The following is a 13102-nucleotide window of genomic DNA, read 5'->3' on the forward strand; positions in this document are numbered from 1 at the left end:
CAATGGACCACTGGGAGAGACAGAGAGTTCTCCCAGCGCCTTCACCAGCACAGCCGGGGTCTCCACTATGCGCCCCTCCTTCTCCTGGTCCCAGTGGGTTTCGTCTCTACCTTCCCCAGGAATACAATGGGATGGCTGCAAACTGCCAGGGGTTCCTCTTGAAGCTGGACTTATACCTGGCAACCGTCCACCCGACTCCTTCGGGCCGTGAGTGGGTGTCGGCCCTCGTCTCGTGCCTCACCGGGAAAGCCCTGGAGTGGGCCAACGCCGTGTGGAGAGAGGGAGATGCGGCGTCGGACCAGTTTGAGGAGTTCACACGCCGCTTCCGGGCAGTCTTCGACCCCCCACCCGAGGGTAGAGCGGCGGGTGAACGCCTATTCCATCTGAGGCAGGGGACAAGGAGCGCCCAGGAGTTCGCCCTGGAGTTTCGGACCCTGGCTGCCGGCGCGGAATGGAACGACAGGGCCCTGATCGACCATTATCGCTGCAGTCTGCGCGAGGACGTCCGTCAGGAGTTGGCCTGAAGTGACACCACCCTCACGTTCGACCAGCTGGCAGCCCGCGGACGTTCAGATTGGGGTCTGGGTTCCATCGCCCGGCACCCCCTCTCCGATACCCATGGAGCTGGGAGAGGTGGTGCGCAGGGAGACCGGAGGGGGTTCCAGCTCATGCACCATCTGTGGTCGCAGAGGTCACACTGCCGGTCGGTGCCGGGTTGGTTCCTCTGGGCTTCGAGGCAGCAGGCAGGGCGCTCTGGCGTCACCCCAGGTCTTCCAGGCCTTTGTAGATGAGATTTTCAGGGACCTAGGGGTGTAGGGGTGTGTATTGATGACATTCTGATATACTCCGCTACACGCGCCAAGCATGTGTGCCTGGTGCGCAGGGTGCTTGGTTGCCTGTTGGAGCATGACCTGTACGTCAAGGCTGAGAAGTGCCTGTTCTTCCAGCAGTCCGTCTCCTTCCTAGGGTACCGCATTTCCACCTCAGGGGTGGAGATGGAGAGTGACCACATTTCAGCCATGTGTAATTGGCTGACTCCCACCACGGTAAAGGAGGTTCAGCGATTCTTAGGGTTTGCCAACTACTACCGGAGGTTTAACTGGGATTTTGGTCAGGTAGCGGCTCCCATTACCTCACTGCTGAAGGGGGGCCCAGTGCGTTTGCAGAGGTCGGCTGAGGTGAACAGGGCTTTTGGTCACCTGAGGGCTCTGTTTACCTCGGCTCCCGTGCTGGCCCATCTGGATCCCTATTTGGCGTTCATAGTGGAGGTGGACGCGTCCAAGGCTGGGATAGGAGCTGTGCTCTCTCAGCGCTCGGGTATGCCACCGAAGCTCCGCCCCTGTGCCTTCTTCTCAAAGAAGCTCAGCACGGCGGAGCTAATCTATGATGTGGGGGACCGGGAGGTGATGGCTGTTGTCAAGTCTTTGAAAGCTTGGAGACATTGGCTTGAGGGGGCTAAACACCCTTTCCTCATCTGGACTGACCACCGCAATCTGGAGTACATCCGGGCAGCGAGGAGATATTTTTCACCTGTTTTGTGTTTACCCTTTCCTACAGACCAGGCTCCCAGAACGTGAAGGCAGACGCGTTGTCCCGGCTGTATGACACAGAGGAGCGGCCCATGGATCCCACTCCCATACTCCCTGCCTCCTGCCTGGTGGCGCCGGTAGTGTGGGAGCTGGACGCGGACATTTAGCAGGCGTTACGTGCAGAGCCCGCTCCCGTCTAGTGTCCCGCTGGGCGTCTGTACGTCCCGTCTGATGTTCGTGACCGGTTGATCTATTGGGTAGTGCGCTGTTTGAGCGGGAGGTACTGGTGGCCTACCTTGGCTAAGGACATGAGGGTTTATGTTTCCTCATGCTCGGTGTGTGCCTAGTGTAAGGCTCCTAGGCACCTGCCCAGAGGGAAGCTACACCCCTTACCCGTTCCACAACGGCCTTGGTCGCACCTGTCGGTGGATTTTCTAACCGATCTCCCCCCTCACAGGGTAACACCGCGATCCTGGTCATTGTGGATCGGTTCTCGAAGTCCTGTCATCGCTTCCCTCTGCCCGGTCTCCCTACGGCCCTACAGACTGCGGAGGCCTTGTTTACACACGTCTTCCGGCACTACGGGGTGCCTGAGGATATAGTGTCTGATCGAGGTCCCCAATTTACGTCTAGAGTCTGGAAGGCGTTCATGGAACGTCTGGGGTTTCGATCAGCCTTACTTCAGGGTTTCACCCCGAGAGTAATAGAAAGGTGGAGAGAGTAAACCAGTATGTGGGCAGGTTTCTGCGGTCCAATTGCAAGGACCGGCCAGGGGAGTGGGCGGCATTCGTGCCCTGGGCCGAGATGGCACAGAACTCGCTTCGCCACTCCTCCACTAACCTCTCTCCCTTCCAGTGCGTACTGGGATACCAGCCGGTTCTGGCACCTTGGCATCAGAGTCAGACCGAGGCTCCTGCGGTGGACGACTGGTTCAGGCGCGCAGAGGAGACAAGGGAAGCTGTCCATGTTCACCTTCAGTGGGCCGTGCTGCGCCAAAAGGAGAACGCAGATCTCCACTGCAGTGAGGCCCCAGTGTTCGCACCGGGGGACCGGGTCTGGCTCTCGACCCGAAACCTGCCCCTCCACCTGCCCTGCCGGAAGCTGGGTCCGCGGTTTGTGGGGCCATTTAAAGTCCTGAGGAGAGTGAACGAGGTTTGTTATAGGTTACATCTTCCCCCCGATTACTGTATTAACCCCTCGTTCCATGTGTCTCTCCTCAGGCCGGTGGTGGCTGGCCAGCTCCAGGAGTCTGAGGTGCGGGAGGTTCCTCCGCCCCCTCTGGACATTGAGGGGGCCCCGGCATACTCCGTTCACTCCATACTGGATTCGAGGCGTCGGGCGAGGGGCCTTCAGTATCTCGTGGAGTGGGAGGGGTACGGTCCAGAGGAAAGGTGCTGGGTTCCGGTCGAGGATGTGTTGGACCCTTTAATGCTGCAGGAGTTCCACCGTCTTAATCCGGATCGCCCTGCGCCTCATCCTCTGGGTCGTCCCCGAGGCCGGTGTGGACGCGCTGCTGGAGCCGCGCGTCAAGGGGGGGGGGGGGTACTGTCACGACTTCCTCCAAAGTCGGTCCCTCTCCTTCGGGCGACATTCGGCGGTCGACGTCACCGGTCTTCTAGCCATCGCCGATCCACCTTTCATTTTCCATTTGTTTTGTTTTGTCTTGTCTTCCCACACACCTGCTTTCAATTCCATCAATTACATGTTGTGTATTTAACCCTCTGTTCCCCCCATGTCCTTGTTCGGTATTGTTTATTGTTTATTGTAAGTGCTTGTGCACATTATGTCTGGTGTGCGTCGGGTTTTGTACCCATTTATTGATTGTTCTGTTTTCCGGTGGTTTTTATTATTAAATTGCGCCTTTGGAAACACCGTTTTTGCTCTCCTGCATCTGACTTCTCTTCCGCCAGTACGCACCCCTTACAGTTGTGGAATTGTTAGATATTACCTGTTAGATACTGCTGCACTGTCGGATCTAGAAGCATAAGCATTTCACTACACTCGCGATAACATCTGCTAACCATGTGTATGTGACCAATAAAATTTGATTTGGTTTGATTTTATTTATTTCAGCTACTTTTCAGATGCATTTTATACCTCAAGTTCACTGTTTTGCCTTCGTCCCAGACCCAGACTTTTGAGCTTCTACTATGTTTTTCTATGAGAGAACATTAATAATTACACATGATATAATGTTATCTACTACAGAAAGAGTCAACAAAATAAAATATATATTAATATTTATTGTGAGTATGCCCTTTATATTGTTTTTTACACAAAATATACCTGTCCTTTGGTAGTGGTGTCGTTTCCACCACTACAAATTCCTCATTAATACAGTATTTTCAAGAGAATTTAGTTACCATGGAAAGTGGACAGTTGTTCCAGATGTGATGTCCAGAAGTTGAAGAGATATCAAGGTAAATATTCCTTGTGTGGAGAATATATTTATCGTCAGTCACTTACAAACAGGCTATAGTTTTTTTAATTTGTGGTAGAAATGTTGAATTTTTTTAAATATTTTATTTATTTAGTATAAACTATATGCTAGCTGTAATACTAACTAATGCATACTAAGCAGTCTGTAATTTTTCTCCAGAAACTGTAGAAGCATCATTTCCATCACAGTCATTTCCATCACAAACTTAACTGTGGGGGAAATGACAGAACGTGGTGGAAATGACAAAGATTCCTAATCGCATTAGATTTTACCTTATGTTTTTTTTTTTTACTTTAGGCTTATTTATCATGTTTTAAATTCATTGAATCTAGAAAATGCTTGTTTTTAGAAGATTCCACATAAAACAGCACAGAGGTCACAAACATATAGAAACAAAATAAAAACTGATCCTATACGATACCAGGAACATCTGCAAAAAGACAGGGAGAGATACTGGAAGAAAAAAGAGAAGGGAGAAGTGATTTCTATCTCTGAGCTTACAAAGCGAGAACAAAGAAGCAAGAGAATGCAATGGAAATGGAACCAACAGAATAGAAGACAGACTTTAAAGAGAACAGTTGCAATGGAGACCTACCTATCAGGCAACACACCACCTCAGTCACCAGGTGGAGACCTACCTATCAGGCAACACACCACCTCGGTCACCAGATGGAGACCTACCTATCAGGCAGTACACCACCTCAGTCACCAGATGACTTGCAGCCAGAACATGAGGCCAACATACCTGCCCCTGATGCACACACTGACACCCCTTCCTCATCGTCTGCAACAGGAATGAGAAGTCAAATACTTGCTGTAAGGAAAAAGGTTGGAAGAGGTCACTCAAAAACATACAGAGATCTTAGCATGACAAATGTCAAACTTGATAATGCTTTACGGAAAGTTGAGAAATACAAAAAAAGGTACGATTGGCTGATGAACAAAATGGAGAGACAATATTCCCCAAAGACAAAACAGCAAATGAAGGGAACTCTGGGGAACTTGAGAAGGATTTTATTGTTTCAAAAAAACATTGCAGAGTTAAAGCAAAAGTATCAAAAAATGTGCGGTGCCAAGGACAAACAGGTAGCTTCAAAAATGCTCAGAGGCAACATCCTGAGAAAGTATGGCCTGGTCAAAGCCGTGAACAGAGAATTTTCAGCAGAAGAAAATAGGGCAAATGAAAACAGGCCATCAAGTCTTCAATACTCCATGAAAAAGCAATGTAACAGAATTAGCACCGCCACAGAAGATAAAATCACTACATTCTATGAACGTGATGATAACAGCAGAGCAACAACAGGGAAAAAGGACACACTAATGAGGAACAAGAAGAAAAAGATGAAATGCTTCTTGAATGGCACAATTCAGAACCTTTATCAGAAGTTAAAGAGGGAATATTCAGAGATTCAAATTTCCTACTGTGAATTCTGCAAAAGACGTCCTTTTTCAGTTGTCAAGCCAGCAGTCCAAGATAGGGACACGTCTATGCGAAACCCACGCCAACCTCCAGTTCATGGTGGACAAACTACAGTATCACAAAGTGGTCATCTGCAGCAACATTGAGAAAGTTTTTGAGTCTTTGTGCTGTGAGAACCTGAAGAAAGAGTGCATGTACATGGAGTTTTTTATTTATTTTTATTTTATTTCACCTTTATTTAACCAGGTAGGCAAGTTGAGAACAAGTTCTCATTTACAACTGCGACCTGGCCAAGATAAAGCAAAGCAGTTCGACAACATAAAAGAACACAGAGTTACACATGGAGTAAAACAAACATACAGTCAATAATACAGTAGAAAAATAAGTCTATATACAATGTGAGCAAATGAGGTGAGATAAGGGAGGTAAAGGCAATAAATAGGCCATGAAGTAAATACAATATAGCAAGTAAAACACTGGAATGGTAGATTTGCAGTAGATGAATGTGCAAAGTAGAAATACTGGGGTGCAAAGGACCAAAATAAGTAAATAAATAAATACAGTTGGGAAAGGGGTAGTTGTTTGGGCTATTTATAGATGGGCTATGTACAGGTGCAGTGATCTGTGAGCTGCTCTGACAGCTGGTGCTTAAAGCTAGTGAGGGAGATAAGTGTTTCCAGATTCAGAGATTTTTGTAGTTCGTTCCAGTCATTGGCAGCAGAGAACTGGAAGGAGAGGCGGACAAAGTAGGAATTGGATTTGGGAGTGACCAGTGAGATATACCAAGCTGGAGCGCGTGCTACAGGTGGGTGCTGCTATGGTGACCAGCGAGCTGAGTTAAGGGGGGACTTTACCTAGCAGCGTCTTGTAGATGACCTGGAGCAAGTGGGTTTGGCGACTAGTATGAAGCGAGGGCCAGCCAACAAGAGCATACAGGTCGCAGTGGTGGGTAGTACATGGGGCTTTGGTGACAAAACAGATGGCACTGTGATAGACTGCATCCAGTTTATTGAGTAGGGTATTGGAGGCTATTTTGTAAATGACATCGCCGAAGTCGAGGATCGGTAGGATCAGTTTTACGAGGGTATGTTTGGAAGGATGCTTTGTTGAGAAATAGGAAGCCAATTCTAGATTTAACTTTCGACTGGAGATGTTTGATGTGAGTCTGGAAGGAGAGTTTACAGTCTAAGCAGACACCTAGGTATTTGTAGTTGTCCACATATTCTAAGTCAGAACCGTCCAGAGTAGTGATGCTGGACGGGCGGGCAGGTGTAGGCAGCGATCGGTTGAAGAGCATGCATTTAGTTTTACTTGTATTTAAGAGCAGTTGGAGGCCACGGAAGGAGAGTTGTATGGCATTGAAGCTCGTCTGGAGGGTTGTTAACACAGTGTCCAAAAAAGGGCCAGAAGTATATAGAATGGTGTCGTCTGCGTAGAGGTGGATCAGAGACTCACCAGCAGCAAGAGCGACATCATTGATGTATACAGAGAAGAGAGTCGGCCCAAGAATTGAACCCTGTGGCACCCCCATGAAGACTGCCAGAGGCCCGGACAACAGGCCCTCCGATTTGACAATTTGAACTCTATCAGAGAAGTAGTTGGTGAACCAGGCGAGGCAATCATTTGAGAAACCAAGGCTGTTGAGGCTGCCGATGAGGATGTGGTGATTGACGGAGTCGAAAGCCTTGGCCAGGTCAATGAATACGGCTGAACAGTATTGTTTCTTATCGATGGCGGTTAAGATATCGTTTAAGACCTTGAGCGTGGCTGAGGTGCACCCATGACCAGCTCTGAAACCAGATTGCATAGCGGAGAAGGTACGGTGGGATTCGAAATGGTCTTAGAAAGACAGGGTAGGAAAGATATATGTCTGTAGCAGTTTGGGTCAAGAGTGCCCCCCCCCCTTTGAAGAGGGGGATGACCGCAGCTGCTTTCCAATCTTTGGGAATCTCAGACGACACGAAAGAGAGGTTGAACAGGCTAGTAATAGGGGTTGCAAAAATTACGGCAGATCATTTTAGAAAGAAAGGATCCAGATTCTCTAACCCGGCTGATTTGTAGGGGTCCAGATTTTGCAGCTCTTTCAGAACATCAGCTGACTGGATTTGGGAGAAGGAGAAATGGGGAAGGCTTGGACAAGTTGCTGTGGGGGGTGCAGTGCTGTTGACCGGGGTAGGGGTAGCCAGGTGGAAAGCATGGCCAGCCGTAGAAAATGCTTATTGAAATTCTCAATTATAGTGGATTTATCGGAGGTGACAGAGTTCCCTATCCTCAGTGCAGTGGGCAGCTGGGAGGAGGTGCTCTTATTCTCCATGGACTTTACACTGTCCCAGAACTTTTTTGAGTTTGTGTTGCAGGAAGCAAATTTCTGCTTGAAAAAGCTAACCTTGGCATTTCTAACTGCGTGTGCATATTAATTTCTAACTTCCCTGAAAAGTTGCATATCACAGGGGCTGTTCAATGCTAATGCAGAACACCACAGGATGTTTTTGTGTTGGTTAAGGGCAGTCAGGTCTGGAGAGAACCAAGGGCTATATCTGTTCCTGGTTCTAAATTTCTTGAATGGGGCAGGCTTATTTAAGATGGTGAGGAAGGCATTTTAAAAAAAATAACCAGGCATCCTCTACAGACGGGATGAGGTCAATATCCTTCCAGGATACCTGGGCCAGGTCGATTAGAAAGGCTTGCTCGCTGAAGTGTTTCAGGGAGTGTTTGACAGTGATGAGTGGAGGTCATTTGACCGATGAACCATTACGGATGCAGGCAGGGAGGCATTGATCGCTGAGATCTTGGTTGAAAACAGCAGAGGTGTATTTGGAGGGCAAGTTGGTTAGGATGATATCTATAAGGGTGCCCGTGTTTACGCCTTTGGGTTTGTACCTGGTAGGTTCATTGATAATTTGTGTGAGATTGAGGGCATCAAGCTTAGATTGTTGGATGGCCAGGGTGTTAAGCATGTCCCAGTTTAGGTCACCTAGCAGCACAAGCTCTGAAGATAGATGGGGGGCAATCAGTTCACATATGGTGTCCAGAGCACAGCTGGGGGCAGAGGATGGTCTATAGCAAGCGGCAACAGTGAGAGACTTGTTTTTAGAGAGGTGGATTTTTAAAAGTAGAAGTTCAAATTGTTTGGGTACAGACCTGGATAGTAGGACAGAAATCTGCAGGCTATCTCTGCCGTAGATTGCAACACCTTGCCAAGCAAAAGAGCTTAAAACATCTGACTTTGATTCTGGTGAGCAGACATAGTGGTTTGAGTGGAAAAACAAAGCTGAAGAGAGAGAAGAAAAACCAATAAGGAAACATGGAGAAGTTCACTGTACATTTGACAGTACAAGAAAAGGTGTTTGGCACACTGCAGATTCTATTAGAGGACTTTTCCAAAGGATTGAAAGAGAAGTTGGGGAAACACGTGTACAACATTGTACAACACCAATACTACAAACTGAGAGTTATTAAGAGAATCTGGGGAAAGAGGAGATCATTGTGCATATTTACTTTGCAGAGAACTACTTGTTCTAATATATCAGAGAAATCCAAGCAGTTCACTTTGGTGATTCTCACAAGCAGGTGACCCTCTACACCTGTGTTGGATATACCACAAATGATACCGTTTCACTTTGCTCACTAAGCTCGTCTATGCGGCATGACCCCTCTGCTATCTGGGCCCATCTCTCAAAAACACTGGCCTTCTTCCTTGAGCTCTGCCCATCGGCTACTGCTGTACACTTTGTGAGTGATGGGCCTACAACCCAGTATTGGTCTAAAAATAAGTTATATTATCTCTCCACCCTTCCCTTTGAAATGGGCTTCCAGAGAGTCACATGGAATTTCCTATAAGCCGGACATGGACATGGAAAGGCCCAGCTGAAGGGGTAGGAGCAGCTGTGAAACGAAGAGCAGATGGAATTGTGGCACAAGGCAAGGACCTCCCAAATGGAAAAACTGTATTTGAGGAACTGTCAAAAGATCAGTCAGCTGTCAAGCTCTTATATAACTCAGAGGAGGAGTTAGAGAACATCGAGGCCCTCCTACTGGATCGTCTGGAGACTATCTGTGGGACAATGGAGATACACCAGGTAATAGTTGTGGGTTATGTTATGTCAAATCTCACATTAGTTATACAAACATATTATCACTACACTATATATCACTAGACTATGCTATCGTTACATATTCCGAATGTGCATAACTTTTAGATTTTCCTGTGTTTCCAGATCATCACCGACAGTCCAAGAGAGATAACTTGGCGGATACTCAGTTGCTTCTGTTCCTTTCCACATCACTGCAGCTGTTTCAGCCCACAGACTATGACTCTGGTTGAAAAAACAGAGGCAGACCAAGATGGAAAATTCAACTCATCTCAAAGCACCATCCAGCCCATTGAAGATCTAAGTGAAGCATTGATTGGAAAGTGGTGTGTGGTGGAGTATGATCAGGACGTTTACCATGGTATCGTGCAAGACGTTCACGCAGAGTGGTGCTTTTGTGAAAACCACGAGTCGCGTTGGCCCCAACCGTTTTTGGGCGATGAGAGGCGACATCATATGGTACAGACCACAGCATGTGCTTGGACTTGTCCCTGAGCCCCATCTAGTGACCAAAAGGAACATGGAGCTGGATGCCTTGGTCTGGGAGGAACATAGCTCTCTTTCTAAGCCTTAGATACACTTGGAAACTCACTATACAGTACATACAAAGCAGGGCATAAAATCATACTTGTAGCTCTCAATGAACTCTTCCCTCAATATATAGGTGCTAGAAGTTCTAGTTGTTGCATCTATGTGTAGTCAAGGACAAAACAAAGTTCTCATGTTGAAAAGGTGCTAGTTTCAGTGTTTTGAAATCTTACTTTTGTCACAAGTGTAGCCGTGTTGAATAGACCAAATCGCAGCGGGTATGTGGATACTCATATTCTTTTAATGAGAACACACAAAGCATCCACAGGGAAAACAAGAAACAGTACTCACGACAACAGGAACAGTTTTGCAGGCTCACAAAACGCAGTGCAAAAACAACTACCCACAACCCCAAAGAAAAACACACACTACTATATAGGACTCCCAATCAAAGGGAACTCAACACACCTGCCTTCATTTGGGAGTCCAATCACCAACACAACACTTAACACATAAAAACCCTGCCACGTCCTGACCAAAACGAATACAATTGCTCCCTCTGCTGGTCAGGACGTGACAGTACCCCCCTCCCCCTCAAGGTGCAGACCCCGGAATGCACCTTAAAAAAGAAAACACAAAAAAATCCCCAATACCCCAACAAAACCAATAAACAATAACCCCTAAACAATAAGGGAGGGAAGGGAGGGTGGTTGCTGTCAACGACGGCACTGTGCTACACCCTCCCTCCCCAACCCACCTATCCTGGAGGTGGCTCAGGTGCGGGACGTGGACCTCGCTCCACCTTCGGCGTCGCCCACTTAGGTGGCGCCGATAGCTGCGCCGGGCAGACGGGCCACTCGGTCTGACCCTGGCAGACGGACCACTCTGGCTGGGCCGGAGGACAGGCGGGCCACTCGAGCTGGGCCGGAGGACAGGCGGGCCACTCGGGCTGGGCCGGAGGACAGGCGGGCCACTCGGGCTGGGCCGGAGGACAGGCGGGCCACTCGGGCTGGGCCGGAGGACAGGCGGGCCACTCGGGCTGGGCCGGAGGGCAGGCGTGCCACTCGGGCTGGGCCGGAGGGCAGTCGGGCCACTCTGGCAGACCCGGGCAGTCGGGCCACTCTGGCATCTCCGGGCAGACGGGCCACTCTGGCATCTCCGGGCAGACGGGCCGCTCTGGCGACTCCTGACTGGCGGGCGGCTCTGGCGGCTCCTGACTAGCGGGCGGCTCTGGCAACTCCTGACTGGCGGGCGGCTCTGGCGACTCCTGACTGGCGGGCGGCTCTGGCGACTCCTGACTGGCGGGCGGCTCTGGCGACTCCTGACTGGCGGGCGTCTCTGGCGACTCCTGACTGGCGGGCGGCTCTGGCGACTCCTGACTGGCGGGCGGCTCTGGCGACTCCTGACTGGCGGGCAGCTCTGGCGACTCCTGACTGGCAGGCAGCTCTGGTGAGTCCTGACTGGCAGGCGGCTCTGGCGACTCCTGACTGGCAGGCAGCTCTGGCGACTCCTGACTGGCAGGCAGCTCTGGCGACTCTTGACTGGCAGGCAGCTCTGGCGACTCCTGACTGGTGGGAAGCTCTGGCAGCTCCTGACTGGCGAGGCTGGGCTGACACACTAGACGCCTGATGCGTGGGGCTGGTACTGGACGTGCCAGCCTGGAGACACGCACCTCAGGGCTAGTGCGGGGAGCTGGCCTGGGGCTCCATTCTTGCCCCACAAAACTGCCCTTGTGCCCCCCCCAAAAAATTATTGGGGCTGCCTCTCGAGTTTCCTTAACTCTTCCATAGCCCTGGAAATGCTCATCCTTATCTCTGCCCACATCCATCCTTCTTCCTCATTCCTCCGCTGCTTGGTCCTTTGGTGGTGGGTAGTTCTGTCACAGAAAATGTCATTTTGTTGAAGGGAGGACCAAGGCGCAGCGGGAATGTGAATACTCATACTTTTAATAAACTCAAGTAAGGCATCCACAGGAAAAACAATAAACACGACAGCAACAGTTTTGCAGGCTCACAAAACACAGTGCAAAAACAACTACCCACAACCCCAAAGAAAAACACACACTACTATATAGGACTCCCAATCAAAGGCAACTCAACACACCTGCCTTCAATTGGGAGTCCAATCACCAACACAACACTTAACACACAAAAACCCTGCCACGTCCTGACCAAAACTAATACAATTGCTCCCTTTGCTGGTCAGGACGTGACAACTTTGTCTTATATTAATTAAATGTTTAACAATGGTTGTTGTTCAAAATGTTTGCAATAATATATTGTTTTCATACGTTTTGTTTTACAAAGATGTCATTTCCACCACAACTTGTCATTTCCATCACAACCCATATTTTGAGGTAAATTAGTATATTATGTCTAATTTACATACATGTATTTGTTTTAGATATGGAAATCATGTGGTTGTTATCATAATCTCACAATAAGGTTGGGTGGAAATGTCTTATTTTTCATGATAAATAAATGTTTTCATCTGTCACCAAGGCAAGTTTATACATTCAGGCGTCATGTTGAATTATTAATATTAGAAAACCTTAAAATCACTTAAAAGAATATTCAATACAAGTTCATGTACAAATGTATAAGAAATCAATTGTATGATATTTCATTTTCAACTGAAATGGATGTTTAATCACGTGATGGAAATGACATTTGTCTATGGCTGTCTGTGAAAATGACAAAAATATATACATTCCTGAATAGTACTATCGCAGCCATTATCAGATATCGTTTCTAGACAAATCAAAGACAATTATAACACTGGTAAAATGGTGTTTGAATAAGTTTTAATTTCTGAAAGCTTGCCGGGTCAAAGTGCCCAAAGTTGCAGAACCACCCATTTACAGGTCATTAGAATGCTTGTTATAGTCAGTTTTACATATATTCAATTCACCTGACCAGTGTGTATTTACAGGTGATTAGAACACTTGTTATAGTCATTTTTACATATATTCCTTACACCTGTCCAGTGTGTATTTACAGGTGATTAGAACACTTGTCATGGTCATTATTACATATATTCATTACACATGTCCAGTGTGTATTTACAGGTGATTAGAACACTTGTTATGGTCATT

The sequence above is a fragment of the Salmo salar genome, chromosome 10 (genome assembly GCF_965601325.2).
Source record: "Salmo salar chromosome 10, fSalSal1, whole genome shotgun sequence".
NCBI classification, from domain to species: Eukaryota; Metazoa; Chordata; class Actinopteri; order Salmoniformes; family Salmonidae; genus Salmo; species Salmo salar.